This window comes from Mirounga leonina, unplaced genomic scaffold, assembly GCF_011800145.1.
Source record: "Mirounga leonina isolate KUSES-001 unplaced genomic scaffold, KU_Mleo_1.0 Mir_127, whole genome shotgun sequence".
Taxonomy (NCBI): domain Eukaryota; kingdom Metazoa; phylum Chordata; class Mammalia; order Carnivora; family Phocidae; genus Mirounga; species Mirounga leonina.
Window position 1 is genome coordinate 69860051 of NW_023270316.1, and position 16415 is coordinate 69876465.

At 35.6% G+C, this 16415-nt stretch overlaps 1 long non-coding RNA gene across 1 annotated transcript in view; it reads left to right on the forward strand.

Moving 5' to 3' along the window:
* The window catches only part of LOC118009530, a 462984-nt gene that overhangs the window by 261235 nt on the left and 185334 nt on the right, over nt 1–16415 (forward strand). Inside the window, exon 3 of the long non-coding RNA XR_004678962.1 lies at nt 15347–15422. This is a non-coding gene — a long non-coding RNA (uncharacterized LOC118009530). The remainder of the gene's footprint in view (nt 1–15346; nt 15423–16415) is intronic.

Sequence of the window (16415 nt, forward strand, 5' to 3'; positions counted from 1 at the left end):
TATTTATTTATTTATTTATTTATTTATTTATTTATTTATTTATTTATGGTGGGGAGGAGCAGAGGCAGAGAGAGAATCAAGCAGACTTTGCTCTGAGTGCAGAGCCCAGTACAGGGCTCAATCCCACTACCCTGAGATCAGGAATCAAGAATCAGATGCTCAATCAACTGAGCCACCCAGACATCCCGCTAAGATTTCTTGAATACAGTACCAGAATGAGATTTATAAAGAAACTTAATTACATCCTAAAATGATATTTTCCCCCTTCCTTCCTTTCTTCCTTTCTTCTATCCCTCCCTCACTTTCTTCCTCACTCCCTCCTTTCCTTTTCTCCTCCTCCTCCTTCTCTTCCTCACTCCCTCTTTTTTACTTCCTAAAATTTATACTTATTTTTTAATCAACTACCAAATGAAATATGACAGTCACACATTCATCTTTGGTGATGGAGGGAGAAATCCAACACAGTAATATAAGATGTAAAAAAAAAAAAAAGTGAAATTTATTGTGTCTGGAATGTTCCTGAAGGGGAAAATATTTTCCAAAAGTGATTTTAAAAATAGTTGCTATATAAGGTCAAGTGGGCCCTGTCAGCTTAAACACTTTTCAAAAAGGGGAAATTTTTAAATAAGAAATAGAAGAAGAAAGAAAGAAAACAAAGACTAGAATGCAAGAAGCAGTGGTCAATATGGTCAGTTTACAGATAATTCTAAATAAATATTGCCTCTAAAAATAATCGTAATACTGATGAATGGGCATTACAAACAAGATAGAATTAAAATCAGAACATCAGTAATGTGAGACAGTATCTGAGCTAAAACAGTCAAGAGTCTTGCACTGTTTGGGAGAGAGATAGAAGTTTGAATATGTCATAGAATCCCAGGTACAGAGGAAATAGAAGCACCAGTCATCTCTGGAAATGGGGGTTCAGAAAGAGCTAAAAGTGGAGACTTGAACATAAATCTACATCAGAAGCAGTTAGACCCCATTTCCTCTTCTTTCTCCCCCACAGCTATGTAACTACCTTTCCTTAGTCTGGCAGAAAACTAGAGATTTACTCTCTGAAGATACTGAACCAGAGGTACAATAACCTGGGGACATTAGACCCAGTGAGTGCAGACATACTATGTGACAGTAAGAGGAAAAGCAAAGTTTATATATTAAACAGGAAAGCCCTCAGTTCCCTCACCCAGGCCCACTTTCAGGCAGGAAATTAAAGATCTACTTTCAGGGGAAATTGACCAAGAAAATAGACCTACTAATAACTGATACTTCAGATACTTGAATGGTCCCCTAAGGGAAACTTTCAGCTCACCACTCTCAATGTCCCTGCCCGTAAACAAGGAGCAGGAAGTCACTTGGTAAACAGTTTAACAGTTTCTTAAAATGTTAAACTTTTCATGGGACTCAGCAATTTCACTCCTAAATATCTAGTTAAGACAAATGAAAACGTACATCCACTCAAAGCCTTAAATGAAAATGTTCATACAGTATTATTATTCATAAGAGCCAAAAACTGAAAGCAAACCAAATGTCCATCAACTGATGAATGATTAAACAAAATATAGTATATATCCATCCAGTAGAATACTATTCAGGAATAAAAAGGAATCAACTACTAAAACTTGCCACAGATTAATAAGAGTCTCTTATGGTTTGTCTCCCTCTCTGGTTTCGTCTCGTTTCATTTTTCCCCTCCCTTCCCCTATGATCCTCTGTCTTGTTTCTCAAATTCCTCATATCAGTGAGATCATATGATACTTATCTTTCTCTGATTGATTTGTTTCACTTAGCATAATACCCTCTAGTTCCATCCACGTCATTGCAAATGGCAAGATTACATTTTTTTGATGGCTGCATAATATTCCATTGTATATATATATACCACCTCTTCTTTATCCATTCATCTGTTGATAGACATCTATGCTGGAGTGGAGGGGTGTGGGAAGGATGGGGTGGCTGGGTGATGGACACTGGGGAGGGTATGTACTATGGTGAGTGCTGTGAATTGTCTAAGACTGATGAATCACAGACCTGTACCCCTGAAAAAGTAATACATTATATGTTAATAAAAAAAATTTTTAAAAGAACAGAGGGAGAGGGAAAGAAGTCTCCCTGCTGAGCAGGGAGCCCCATGTGGGGCTCGATATCAGAACGCTGGGATCATGACCTGAGCGGAAGGCAGATGCTTAACTGACTGAGCCACCCAGGCGCCCCCAAAAATAAATGTTATAAAAGGGAAAAAGAATACTTGCCACAACATGAATTAACCTCAAAAACATGCTAGTGAAAGAAACCTAATGCAAAAGACTACATATTGTATGATTCCATTATATGAAATGTCTATAAAAATGCAAATCTTTAGAGACAGTAGATTAATTGGCAATGAGGATGAGAACAGAGATTGCCTAAAAATGGGCAGAAGGGATCCTTTTGGGGTGATGGTAATGTTCTAAAGCTGGATTGTGGTGGTGATTGTACAACTCTATAAATTTGCTAAAAATCATTGAATTGTACACTTAAATTGGGTGAATTTTACGGTATGTAAATTGTACCTTGATAAAATTATTTAGAGAAAAAACATATTCATTAAATAAGAACAGGATGATGTGAAATAGAAACAATAAGAAAGAACACCTAAGTAAACATGATTTTGAAAATAATTTTTAAAATGTAATAGAAATTTGAAATTAAAGTCCAGTAATCTCCCAAAATATGGAACTGAAAGGCTGAGACATAAAAGATAAAAGAACCTAATCCAGGAATTACAACTTCTGACCAGTATGTGTTCCAGATACAGAGGGAAAAAATAGGGGAAATTGTAAAATAAATAAGAGCAAATTTTCCAGGGCTGAAAAGAAGCAGGAGTCCTTCACATTTTAAGTCTACAGAGACCCAAGAAGAAGGAATGCAAAAACAAACAACTCTCCCTAGACAAATTGCCATGAAATTTCATAATATTAAGGAAAGGGTATTAAAATTTCCACAATGCAAAACACAGAAAATGAGAAACAGATGGGCATTGGTTGTCTCATCAACACTAAATGCCGTAAGACAATGAAATGACATTTAAGTTCTAAGAGAAAATTATTTCAAACCTAGACCATTATACCCAAATTTTCAGTGAAAGGACACACAAAACCTTTTTAGCTATCAAAAGGCTAAGTACATTACCTCCCATATATCCTTTCTGCAAAGAACAAGGGGGAAGAGGAAGGAAATCATGGGATACAAGAAATAATGAACATCACTGAGCAACTCAGTGAACATGTTTCCCAGCATATGACAGTTATATAGAATATCTAATAAGCAACTGATTCAAATAAAAGTAGGAAGCCACTAGACTCAAAGAAGAAAAGGCAGTAGGGTGGATTCCAAGCAATATACAATGACTGCAGAGCTATTAGGAAAAAAATGATGAAAATAAAAACAGATGAAAATATGTTTCTATTCTCAACAAGAGGAAAGTAAAATAATTAAAACAGCTAAGAAAGCTATAAAATATGTAAGAAAGATGTGTCAAAATACATTTCAAAGTAAACTCTGGCATGATTTTGAACAATAGAAGTGAAGGAAAGAAATTCCACTTAGTTTGGATTCTTTGAATTGTCTCTTTCAAGTGACACAGCAGTTAGAATATTGTACCCATTGAGAATGAAATATAATCCTAGCACTCTATTTTGCATATGGTTCTACTTTTGAAAATACTATTATTTTTTCAACTTTAAGAGATAATTGATTGAAAAATAATCTCCAAGTCTTCAATGTAGGTATGAAACAATATAAATACCATTATCATAAAGAGTAAAAGAAAGGAGGAAGTAAGTAGATATGAATATCCTCATCTAACATTGTGGGAAGCTCTGGTACAGTATTTAAAGTTGGTGAAACAACAAATAGAAGTTTAAACATGACATATAAAGTTACAAAGACAAGCAACAGAACTAAAGTCTATCAAAAATTAGAACAAGGAGCTAGAAACTTGGGTAAGTTATGGAGGCAAATCCTCATCTTTCACAGTGAGGAGTTATGTGTTAAATGTAAAACCAAGCAATAGTGATATAAACATGTTATTCAGAATATAGGAAGATAACCCCCTTAGAATGTTAAAAAGTGTTTCTCTTGATTCAATGCAATCCCAGTTAAAATCCCAGAAAGTTATTTAGGGGATATCGACAAATTGATTCTAAGGTTTGTATGGAGAGGCAAAAGACACAGAATAGTCAACACAGTATTGAAGAACAACAAACTGGGAGGCCTGACCCTACCCAACAGTAAGACTTACTATAAACTACAGTGATCAAGACAGTATGGTATTCACAAAAGAATAGACAAATAGATTAATGGAACACAACAGAGAGCCCAGAAATGAACCCAGATAAATATATTCCATTGAACTTTGACAAAGGAGTAAAGGCAATACAGTGAGGCAAACATCTTTTCAGCGAATGGTGCTAGAACAACTAGACATCCATGTGCAAAAAATAAATAAATCTAGACACATACCTTACACCCATCACAAAAATTAACTCAAATTGGATTGTAAACCTAAATGCAAAATGCAGAAGTATGACTCCTAGAAAATAACATAGGAGAAAACCTAGGTGATTTTGAACAAAGCAATGACTTTTTAGATACAACACCAAAGGTCTGATCCATGCAAGAAATAATTGATAAACTGGACTTCATTAAAATTTAAAAGTTCTGTGAAAGATAATGTAAAGAGAATGAGAACGCAAGCTACAGCCTGGCAGAAAATATTGCAAAAGACACATCTAATAAAGAACCATCGTCCAAAATATACAAAGGACTCTTAAAAACTCAACAATAAAAAAAATAAAAACCTAATTTAAAAATGAGCCAAAGACCTTAACAGACACCTCACCAAAGTAGACATACAGATTGCTGGTAAGCATATGAAAAAGCCTCCACATCATATGTCATCAGAGAAATGCAAATTAAAACAACTAATAAGATACCACTACAAACCTACTAGAATGGCCAAATCCAGAACACTGACAGTGCCAAATATTGGTGAGGATGTGGAGCAACAGGAACTTTCACTGACTGCCAGTGGGAATGCAAAATGGAACAGCCACTTTGGAAGACATTTTGGTGATTCCTCACAGAACTAATACTGCTACCATAAAAAACAACCATTGCGGTGCTTGAGATTACCCAAAAGGAGTTGAAAACTTTATGTCCACACAAAAATCTGCACATAGATGTTTATAGCGCCTTTACTAATAATTGCCAAAACTTGGAAGCAACCACAATATTCTTCAGTAAGTGAATAGATAAACTGTGGTACATCCAGACAGTAAAATATTAGCACTAAAAGGAAATGAACTAGCAAGCTATGAAAAGACATGGAGGAAACTTAAATGCATATTACTAAATGAAAGAAACCAATCTGAGGAGGCCACAGACTTTCTGATTCCAGCTATATGACATTCTAGAAAATGTTAAACTATGGAGACAGTTGAAAAAAAAAAAAAGTGGCTGCCAGTGGTTAGGAGCTAGGAGTAGAAAGGGGGAGGAGTGCATAGGTAGTGCACAGAGGATTTGGGGGGCAGTGAAAATATTCTATATGATACCATAATGATGGACATATGTCATTCTACTTTTGTCCAAACCTATAGAATGTACAACACAAAAAGTGATGTGAACTATAAACTTTGGGTATTTATGATATGTCAGTGTAATTTCATTAATTGTAATAAATGTACCATCCTGGTGGGAAGGCTACACATGGGTAGGAGTAGGGGAAGTCTCTGTGCCTTTTCAACTTTGCTGTGAACCTAAAACTTTTCTAATAAACTTAAGTCATAAAGAACAGATTTTTTTTTTAAAGTGCATGTCTTTGGAAACTAAAATTAGGGCTAGGGCTGAGGAAGGGCTTATAATTGTTTAATTCATGCATTCAATCAACAGAAATTTACTGAGTACCAACTGTGTGCTAACCCTCATTTATTATTTTACTTTAACATTGTGAATATATTATAAGAAACATTAAAAATGGAAAAGCTAAATAAAATAAAAATGAAAATAAGTTACAAATATAACATTCACAGTATGAAAACCTCTTCTATAACTGGAAATGTTTTGAAAATTCATCTTTATGTAGCTTCATAATGTATAACTTCTAGCTAAATTACTACTTAAATTGCTTTGTCCCTGACTGACCAGAAAGACTCAAATTAGAGCATTCATTTTTACCCATGCTTTTACTACTTCTTACTTCCTTTGTTCATTTAGCACTTACAACTAATCAAGTATTTCTGAAACTCAGAGCCTAAACCAAGAGAGAAAAATCTTATGGCATAAGATTTGGATTGAGTATTTGTGGATTATTTATATAATTGTTTACTTCTAAAAATAACTGAAGGGCTTTTGTAACTCTAAAATGAGGTTGTTAAAAGAGAGAAAAGAGGGAGCAGAAATTATCTAGAAGAGGCAATTTTTTAAAATTTTATTATGTTAATCACCATACATTACATCATTAGTATTTGATGCAGTGTTCCATGATTCATTGTTTGCGTATAGCACCCAGTGCTCCGTTCAATACGTGCCCTCTTTAATACCCAAAGAATAGAACCCTACTCTGGCTTGCCTGCTGCAGTGCAGGCTGATAGGTCACAGATCAAATCAACATTTTGAACTACGGCTACTTGTGGAAAGAGTCCATGCAACTTGCTTTACATATACATCCAGGAAATGCATATCAGGAAAATATTTTCACTGGTATGCATTAAGAAAGATGTCTGGGGAATTCTTCCACAACGAAGAAGATGGATTGGATTTTACCTCAGGTTTCCTTTTGCCCCACCCTTTCCAATTCCTTCCATTTTATATAGAGAAGTTCCAAGCAGGGCATAAGATACCATGACAATAAACAGTTCTGCACAACAGAATCCCTCCCCTGTAGCAGTTAATAAAATGAAATGGATCTCTATGAGGTCGGTTTATGCAGTTTTTCTCAGCTGTTTCCTTGGTAGAACTGAACTATGGCTTAGCCTTTCATAACTTCTGCTCTGCCATAAAAATTATCTCCAGTCCACACTCCTCTGTATCTCTACTCAGTAAACCATGATTCATTAAAAACCAAACCTCCCTCCTAAATCCCCACCAAGACCGTCCTTCCCAGTCTCCTGAGCACTTTATGTTTACTTCATTCTTCTCTTGGTCTGGCAGCTAAAGAAAAAAAAAAAGTGAAGTTCTATTTGTAGGAAATTCACAATAATGTAAAAAATCAAAGTCCAAGTAAGAAAACTTTGTTTAGGATAAGAGACAGAAACATTGTACAGATAGTAAAAAGCAGGAAGAGTTCACTTTAGGCAATAAGGTTGTATTATACTGTTTATTTCAACAGTTTTGGAGAAAACACTACCCTGCTCTATATCAAGTTCAGGGGAATCTTGCAATTACCATATAGAAATAATAGTCTAAATTAAGATTAGATGATGAGGATGAATATCTGAGCCATTAATAGAAACCAATTAGCATCCTCTCTTAATAAGCAGAATTTTTCACTAAGTCTTCCTGCTGTAAAGCCAAGGGTAGAAATGGAAATAACTATTGCGATAAATGCAACTAGCTATTCCCATTGGTGGAATAGGTTTAAAGACATTGAAGAAAACAATTTACATCAATGCTATGCTAAAGGTGGTTCACAGAGAAATGGGAGCTCAGATTTGGTAGTAAAGAGCCCTGGCTGACACCAAGTTGCCTAGGATTGTATTCTTATTCCTTTTTCCTGTCATGCACTTGGGCTTCAATTTCCTCCTATGTAACATGGGGCAAAATAATTACATGTCCACACAGGGTGGTTGTGAGGATTAGATGAATGAATACACGTGAAGTGCCAGGCACATCCTAAGTATTCATTAAATATTAGGTATAATAATTTATTTTTCTGCATTTCACTTAGGATGCAGAATGATTAGCTGGAAGAGATTTCTGCAGCCACTGAGTTCTATCTAGGTGTCCACAGTAGATTTTACTTGTTAGCTGTTGCAAAACAGAAAGAGAAGCAAGTATTTTTTAAAATCAATGTGTTGATTTTTTTAAAAGATTTTATTTATTTATTTGAGAGGGAGAGAGAGACAGCACGAGCAAGGTGAGGGGCAGAGGGAGAAGCAGACTCCCCACTGAGCAGGGAGCCCGATGCAGGACTCGATCCTAGGACTCCAGGATCACGACCTGAGCCTAAGGCAGATGCTTAACTGACTGAGCCACCCAGGTGCCCCAGTGTGTTGATTTTTTTTTTTTTTTAAGTATAACTGACATACTATTATATCCTATTACTTTCAGGCATATATCATAGTGATTTGAAACTTGTATACGTTATGATATGATCCCCACAATAAGTCTAGTTACCATCTGTCAGCATACAAACTTATTATAATAGTATTTTCCTATATTTCCTATGTTGTACATTACATCCCCATTACTTGTTTGTTTTATAACTGGAAGTTTGTCTTAATCTTCTTCACCTGTTTTACCTGCCCCCTCTGATAATCAACAGTTTGTTTCCTATAATGAGTTTGTTTCTATTTTGTTTGTTTTGTTTTTTAGAGGCTACATATAAGTGAAAACATATGGTATTTTTCTTTCTTTGTCTGATTTATTTCCCTTAGCACAATACTTTTTAGATCCACCTATGTTGTCACAAATGTCAAGATTTCATTGTTTTTGGGTGCCTGGGTGGCTCAGTTGGTTAAGCCACTGCCTTCAGCTCAGGTCATGCATGGTCCCTGGGTCCTGGGATCGAGCCCTGCATCAGGCTCCCTGCTCCGGGGGAAACCTGCTTCTCCCTCTCCCACTCCCCCTACTTGTGTTCCCTCTCTTGCCGTCTCTCTCTCTCTCTGTCAAATAAATAAATAATCTTAAAAAATACATATTTCATTATTTTTTATGGCTGAGTAATGTTCCATTGCATGTGTGTGCATGCATGTGCATGTGTGTATACACATATATCACATTATCTTTATCTCTTCATCCATCCATGGGTGCTTAGATTGCTTCCATATCTTGGTTATTGTAAGTAATTCTGCATTGAACACAGAGGTGCTTATATTTCTTCAAATTGCTGTTTCCATTTTCTTTGGATAGATACCCAGAAGTGGGTATTCCCACTCGCATGATGGATTCTATAGTAGTTCTATTTTTAATGTTTTGAGGAACCTCCATACTGTTTTCCACAGATGCTGTACTGGTTCACATTCCCACAAACAATAGAAGGAGGTTCCCTTTTCTTCACATCCTCAACGACGCTTGTTATTTCCTATCTTTTTTGTTCTAGCCATTATGACGGGTGTGAGGTGAAATCTCATTGTGGTTTTGATTTGCACTTCTCTGATGATTAGTGATGTTAAGCATCTTTCATATGTTTATTGGCCATCTGTATGTCTTTTTTGGAAAAAAATGTCTATTCAAGTCTTTTGTCCGATTTTAAACAGGTTGTTTGGTTTTTTATATTAAGATATGTAAGTTCTTTATATATTTTAGATATTAACCCCCTATCAGAGGTGTAATTTGCAAATATTTTCCTTCATTCAGTAGGTTGCTTTTTCATTTTTTAAATGATTTTCTTCACTGTGCAGAGGCTTTTTTAGGATAATATAATCCCATTTATTTATTTTAGCTTTTTTTGCCCTTGCCTAAAGAGACTGGTCCAAAAAAAAAAACAAACAAACAAAAAAAACTATTGCTAAGACTAATATCAGAGCTTACTGTCTGTTTTCTTTTAGAAGTTTCAGGTCTTACATTTAAGTCTTTAATCCATTTTGAATTTGTTTTTGTATATGATATAAGATAATGGTCCAGTTTCACTCTTTTGCATGCCCAGTTGTCCCAAAACCATTTATTGAAGAGACCATCTTTTCCCCATTGTATATTCTTTCCTTTCTAATCATTGATTAACTGATCATATATGTGTGGGTTTATTTCAGGGCTTTCTATTCTCATGCATTGATCTATGTGTCTGTATTCATGCCAGTAACACACTGTTTTGATCTTTGTAGCTTTGTAGCATAGTTTGAAATCAGGGAGTGTGATACTTCCAGCTTTGTTCTTTCTCAAGATTGCTTTGGCTATTTGGGGTCTTTTGTGGTTCCATAAAAAATTTAGGATTCTTTGTTCTAGTTCTATTGAAAAAATGCCATTGAAATTTTGCTAGGGATTGTACTGAATCTATAGGTTGCTTTGGCTAGTATGGAAATTTTAACAATATTCATTCTTCCAATCCATGAGCATAATATATCTTTCAATTTATTTGTGTTGTCTTCAGTTTCTTTTATCAATGTTACAGTTTTCAAAGTACAAATCTTTCACCTCCTTGGTCAAATTTCATTCCTGGGTATTTTATTCTTTTTGGTGCATTGAAAATGGAATGGTTTTCTTAGTTCTTCTTTCTGATAGCTCTTTATTAGTGTTCAGAAATGCAACTGATTTCTAAATGTTAATTTTGTATCCTGCAACTTTACTGAATTCACTTATTAGTCCTAATAGTTTTTTGGTAGTCTTTAGGGTTTTCTATATATAGTGTCATGTCATTTGCAAATAGTGATGATTTTATTTCTTCCTTTTCAATTTGGTTGCCCTCTTTTCTTTTTCTTGTCTGATTGCTGTGGCTAGGACTTCTAGTACTATGTAGAATAAAAGTGATGAGAGTGAGCATCCTTGTTTTGTTCCTCTTATTAGAAAGAAAGCTTTTAGGGGCACCTGGGTGGCTCAGTCCTTTAAATGTCTGCCTTCAGCTCAGGTCATGATCTCAGGGTCCTGGGATCGAGCCCCATATCAGGCTCCCTGCTCAGCGGGGAGTCTGCTTTTCCCTCTGTCTCTGCCCTTCCTCCTCCCACTCGTGCTTGCTCTCTCTCTCAAATAAATAAAATAAATACATTTTTTTTAAAAGAAAGCTTTTAGCTTTTCACAATTGAGTATGATATTAGCTGTGGTTTGTCATATATGGCCTTTATTATAGCCACATTGTTGAGAGTTTTTATCATAAATGCATGTTGAATTTTGGCAAATGCTTTTTCTGCATCTATTGAGATGATTATATAATTTTTATCTTTCATTTTGTTAATGTGGTGTATTACGCTGATTGATGTGTGAATGATGAACCATCCTTGTATCCCTGGAATAAATCCCATTTGATCATGATGTATGATCCCATTAATGTATTTTTGAAATTGGTTTGCTAATATTTTGTTGAGGGTATTTGCATCTATGTTCATCAGAGATCTTGGCCTGTAGTTTTGTGTATGTGGTGCCTTTGTCTGTTTTTGATATTAGGGTAATGCTAGCCTCATAAAATAAGTTTGGAAGCATTTCATCCTCTTCATTTTTTTGGAATAATTTGAGAAAAATAGGAACTAACTCTTCTTTAAATATTTGGTACAATTCACCTGTGAAACCATCTGGTCCTAGATTTTTGTTTTGGAGAGTTTTTAATTAGTAATTTCATTTTATTGCTCGTAATTGGTCTATTTAGATTTTCTGTTTCTTCATGATTCAGTCTTCAAAAGTTGCTTGTTTATAGGAATTTATGCATTTCTTCTAAATTTTCCAATTTCTTGGCATGTAATTGTTCATGGTAGTCTTTTATGATCCTTTGTGTTTCTCTGGTGTCAATTGTAGCTTCCCTTTCATCTCTGATTTTATCTATTGGTCCCTCTCTCTTTCTTGGTGAGTCTGGCTAGAGGTTCAGTGCTTCATTTTTTCAGTGAAGCAGTTTAGTTTCATTGACCTTTTCGATTGCTTTTGAGTATTTCATTTATTTTCACTTTGATCTTTATTATTTCCTTTCTTCTACTGACTTTGGACTTTGTTTTTCTTTTTCTAGCTCCTTTAGATGTAAAGTTGTATTATTTGGGATTTTTCTTGTTTCTTGAGGGAAGTCTGTATTGCTATCAACTTTCCTCTTAGAACCGCCTTTGTGATATTTCATAGATTTTGGAAAATTGTGTTTTCATTTTTATTTGTTTCAAGGTATTTTTGAATTTCCTCATTGATTTCTTCATTGACACATGATTGTTTAGTATGTTGTTTAGTCTCCACATGTTTGTGTTTTTCCCAGTTTTCTTCTCTTGATGATTTCTAGTTTCATACTCTTGTGGTCAGAGAAGATGCTTGATATGACTTCAGTCTTCTTGAATTTATTGAGACTTGTGTTGCAACCTAACATGTGATTTATTTTTTTTAAAGATTTTTATTTATTTATTTGTCAGAGAGAGAGAGAGAGAGCACAAGCGGGGGGGAGCAGCAGAGGGAGAAGGAGATGCAGGCTCCCCACTGAGCAGGGAGCCCGATGTGGGACTTGATCCTGGGACCCTGGGATCATGACCTGAGCTGAAGGCTTAACGACTGAGCCACCCAGGCGTCCCCCTAACATGTGATTTATCTTGGAGAATGTTCCATGTGCACTTAAAAGGAATGTATATTCTACAATTTTTGGATGAAATGTTCTGTATATATCCATTAAGTCCATCTGGTCTAAGTAATTTTCTTTCTGGATGATCTATCCATTGATGTGAGTGGGGTGTTAAGTCCTTTACTATTATTGTATCACTGTCAATTTCTCCTTTTAGGTCTGTTAATACTTGTTGTATATATTTAGGTGCTCTTATGTTGGGTAGATAAATATTTATAAGTGTTATGTCCTCTTCTTGAATTAATCCTTTTATCATTATGTAATGCCCTTCTTTGTCTTTTGTTATAATTTTTGTTTTAAAGTCTATTTTGTCTGATATGAGTATAGCTATCTCAGCTTTCTTTTCATTTCCATTTGCATGGAATATCTTTTTCCATCCCTTCACTTTCAGTTCCTGTGTGTCTTAAATCTGAAGTGAGTCTCTTGTAGGTAGCATATAAATGAGTCTTGTTATATATATACTTCTGTTTAACTTGATAGTCACTTATGTTTATATGCATTCCAAAAGCAGTACATTTTTACCCCCTTCCAAGTTTTGTTTTTGACATCATATTTTACATCTTTTTATTTTATCTCTTAACTATTATATTTATAGCTGATTTTACTACTTTTGTTTTTTAATCTTTATACTAGCTTTATAAGTGGCTGTCCACTGCCTTTACTATATATTTACTTTACCATTAAGATTTTTTTCATATATTTTATTTCTAGTTATGGCCTTTTTTCCACTTAAAGAAGACTTTTAACATTCCTGTGTCTGGTTTGGTGGTGATGAACTCTTTTAGTTTTATCTGTCTGGGAAACTTTTTATCTTGCCTTCAACTCTGAATGATGATGTTACTTGGTAGAGTATTCTTAGTTGTTGTTTTTTTTTTTCCAGCACATCAAATACATCCTGCCACTCCCTTCTGGCCTGTGAATTTTTTTTCTTGAAAAGTCAACTGATAGTCTTATGAGGTTTTTTGGTATGTGATTCTTTATTTTTCTCTTTCTGCCTTTAAGACTCTCTTTATTTTTCTCTTGCCTTTAAGGCTCTCTCTTAAGTTTACATACTATAACATTTATGTATTCAAAGTATACAGTTCAGTAGTTTTTAGGATAATTACAGAATTCTTTAACTTTTACCATTTTAGTTAGAGTGTGGCTCTCTTTGGGTTCATCTTGTTTTGGGAGTCTCTGTGCTTTGTGGAACTGAGTATCTGCTTTCTTCCCCAGGTTAGGGAATTTTTCAGCCATTATTTCTTCAAATAAATTTTCTGCCCCATTCTTTATCCCTTCTCCTTCTCAGATTCCAAAAACATAGATGTTAGTATGCTTGGTGTTGTCCTAGAGGTCTCTTAAATTCTTATTTTTTATAATTATGTTTCCTTTTTGTTGTTCTGATTAATTTCCACTATTCTGTTTTCCAGTTTGCTGATCTGTTCTTCTGTATAAACTAATTTGCTGTTGATTCCCTCTAGTGTATTTTTCACTTACGTTATTGTATTCTTCAACTCTATTTATTCTTCTTATATTTTCTAACTCTTTTTGAAGTTCTTACTGTGTTCCTCCACTCTTTTTTCTAAGCTCAGTGAACATCTTTATGACCATTACTTTAAACTTTATCAGGCAAATTACTTACCTCTACTTGATTAGGGTTTTTTTTTTTCCCCAAGGGTTTTATCTTATTCTTTCTTTGGAACATATTCCTCTGTCTCCTCATTTTGTTTGATTTTCTGTATTTGTTTCCATGAATTAGGTGGAATAGCTACCTCTTCCAGTCTTGAAGGAATATCCTTGTGTTGGAGTGCCCTCTATGTAAACTGTGTATGCCTGGCAGCTTTGACAGGCAGGCTGGAGCTGGAGCAGGCATGGGCCAGGGAGTCCCAGGGCATGCTGTACCAGGGCCATTTTGACAGGACAGCTGGAACTTGGGCTGATGTCGGCAGAGGGCCCAGGGTGCCTGGCACCGGGGCTACAATGTGGGGTGACAGTCAGCTGGAGCTGATATGGGCTAGGAGCCCAGGGTATGCTGAGGTAGCTCTAGCAGGCTGCTGGAGCTGGTATGGGCTAGGAGCCCAGGGTATACTGAGGTAGCTCTAGCAGGCTGGCTAGAGCACACTTGGATTCTGCTCCCATCCCACTATCAAATTGGAAAGGAACTAAAAAATGGCAATCATTAGTGCCTCCAACTCCAAAACAAGTTCTAGTAATTCCTGCCCATTTGATAAACACTCTAGGATTAGTAAATGGATTTCTTTCACTTATAGTCTAATTGCCCTTTAAACTGCTCTTTTTTTTGCTATACCCCAGGGCAGGGAAGTCTATGCACAGGCCCCTCAGTGATATCCCTCCCTACTCCAGGTCACCATGTTGGAGATGGGGTTCCCATCATTATGTTTCCTTCTCTCCTCTTCTCTGTATTGTTTCTTTATTGTTTGTTGTGCAGAAGCTGTTCAGTCAGTCCTCAATTCTTCAGGAGGAATTGTTCTATATGTAGATATAAGTTCATAGATTCAGTGTGTCCATAGGAGGACTTGAATCAGGGTCTTCCTACACTGCCATCTTGGACACTCTCCAATGTGTTGATTTTTATTACTCTGTTTCCCCTGCATCCATGGTGTCTAACCCTAGAACACCACATAGATATAATAGTAGAAGGACTTATATGAGGGTTAGAAGTATTCACTTTTTCATACTGAAAATGACTGATTTGGGAAGGGGGGTAGTGTGTTTCATTCTAATGACCTAATTTAATATTACTGTCAAAGTAGCAGGCTAAAGTCAGCCTATATCAAGAACCAGTTGTTAATAGTTAAGAGTTTTCAAGGTGATTGTTAAACTATTGATAACTTTAAATCAATCATGGTGGGAGTCTTTACATCAAAGAGATCAGTAAATGCTATAAATTGGGTCCTTTTTTTTCCTCTCCAGAGAGCCCATTTATCAGCACACCACTGAGTAACTGTGTCATGTATAACACATGGAAGGAAATGAGGATGCTTCAAAGGTAGTGGCTTTTTCTTTTTGAAGCGTTTCCATCCTATCTAAATAATCTTCCCACCAATTGTATGACGGTGGTAGAGTATTTTTATTGTTCTGTTTTACATACTTGGAAACTGAAATAATGATGCATAGTCATTAATAATGCAAAGTAATGTCCATCAGGATGAAACCAGGACTAAAACCTAGGCTTCCTGACTTACTACAATATTTATTCTATTCTGGTTTGAGATACAGCATCGCAGGATTTTAGTTTTTGCAATTTAGGACTTCCAATTAATTTAAAAGATGCTATGATATTTTCTAAATTAACAAAAGAAAGAAATCATTAGAATTAAATATTCCATATATCACTTAGTGGGGAGTGCTTGGAAATGAGGAGAAAGTCGAAGACGTGGTGAATATTTCCTACAGATGTATTTATTTGTCAACATTGGGTGAATCCTCTGCTGGTTGCTTCTGTGTATAGAAAAAGAATATCAAAGAAATAGAATGTGTACATGTTTCCCTGAGAAAGATTTCATTATGACTAGGAATCCTGAACAGACGTGAAATGCGTAAGAATGTTTACAAAGCAAAATAATAACAAATGAAATGCAGTTTTGTTCAAACTGGAAACCTGTGCACTGAGAGGTCGATCAAAGGAGGCCTCCTGGAGGGAGAGAATATTGAGGTGTGTTTTTCAGGAAGTGTCAGCTAAAGCTGAATTGCTGAAGATGACAGGAAACGATATTGGCCCCTGGTGTGCTAGAACAGCTAAGCAAGGACTTCCTTCCCCAAAGGATTTCCAGCCTTCTGGACATTGCTCTAGATAATGGTACCTCTTCTAGGGATGGGGAGATACAGCTCAAACCAGATACTTTTATTATACCTTTTCCAGTTTGGTAAGAGAACTGAGGTTGCAAATTAATAACAAAATAGATTGAAGCCTAGGATTTTCATTTTCCTTTCCACCATTTTCCTTAGTCATTCCAATCATTTCCTTTTGACATTCTAGTAC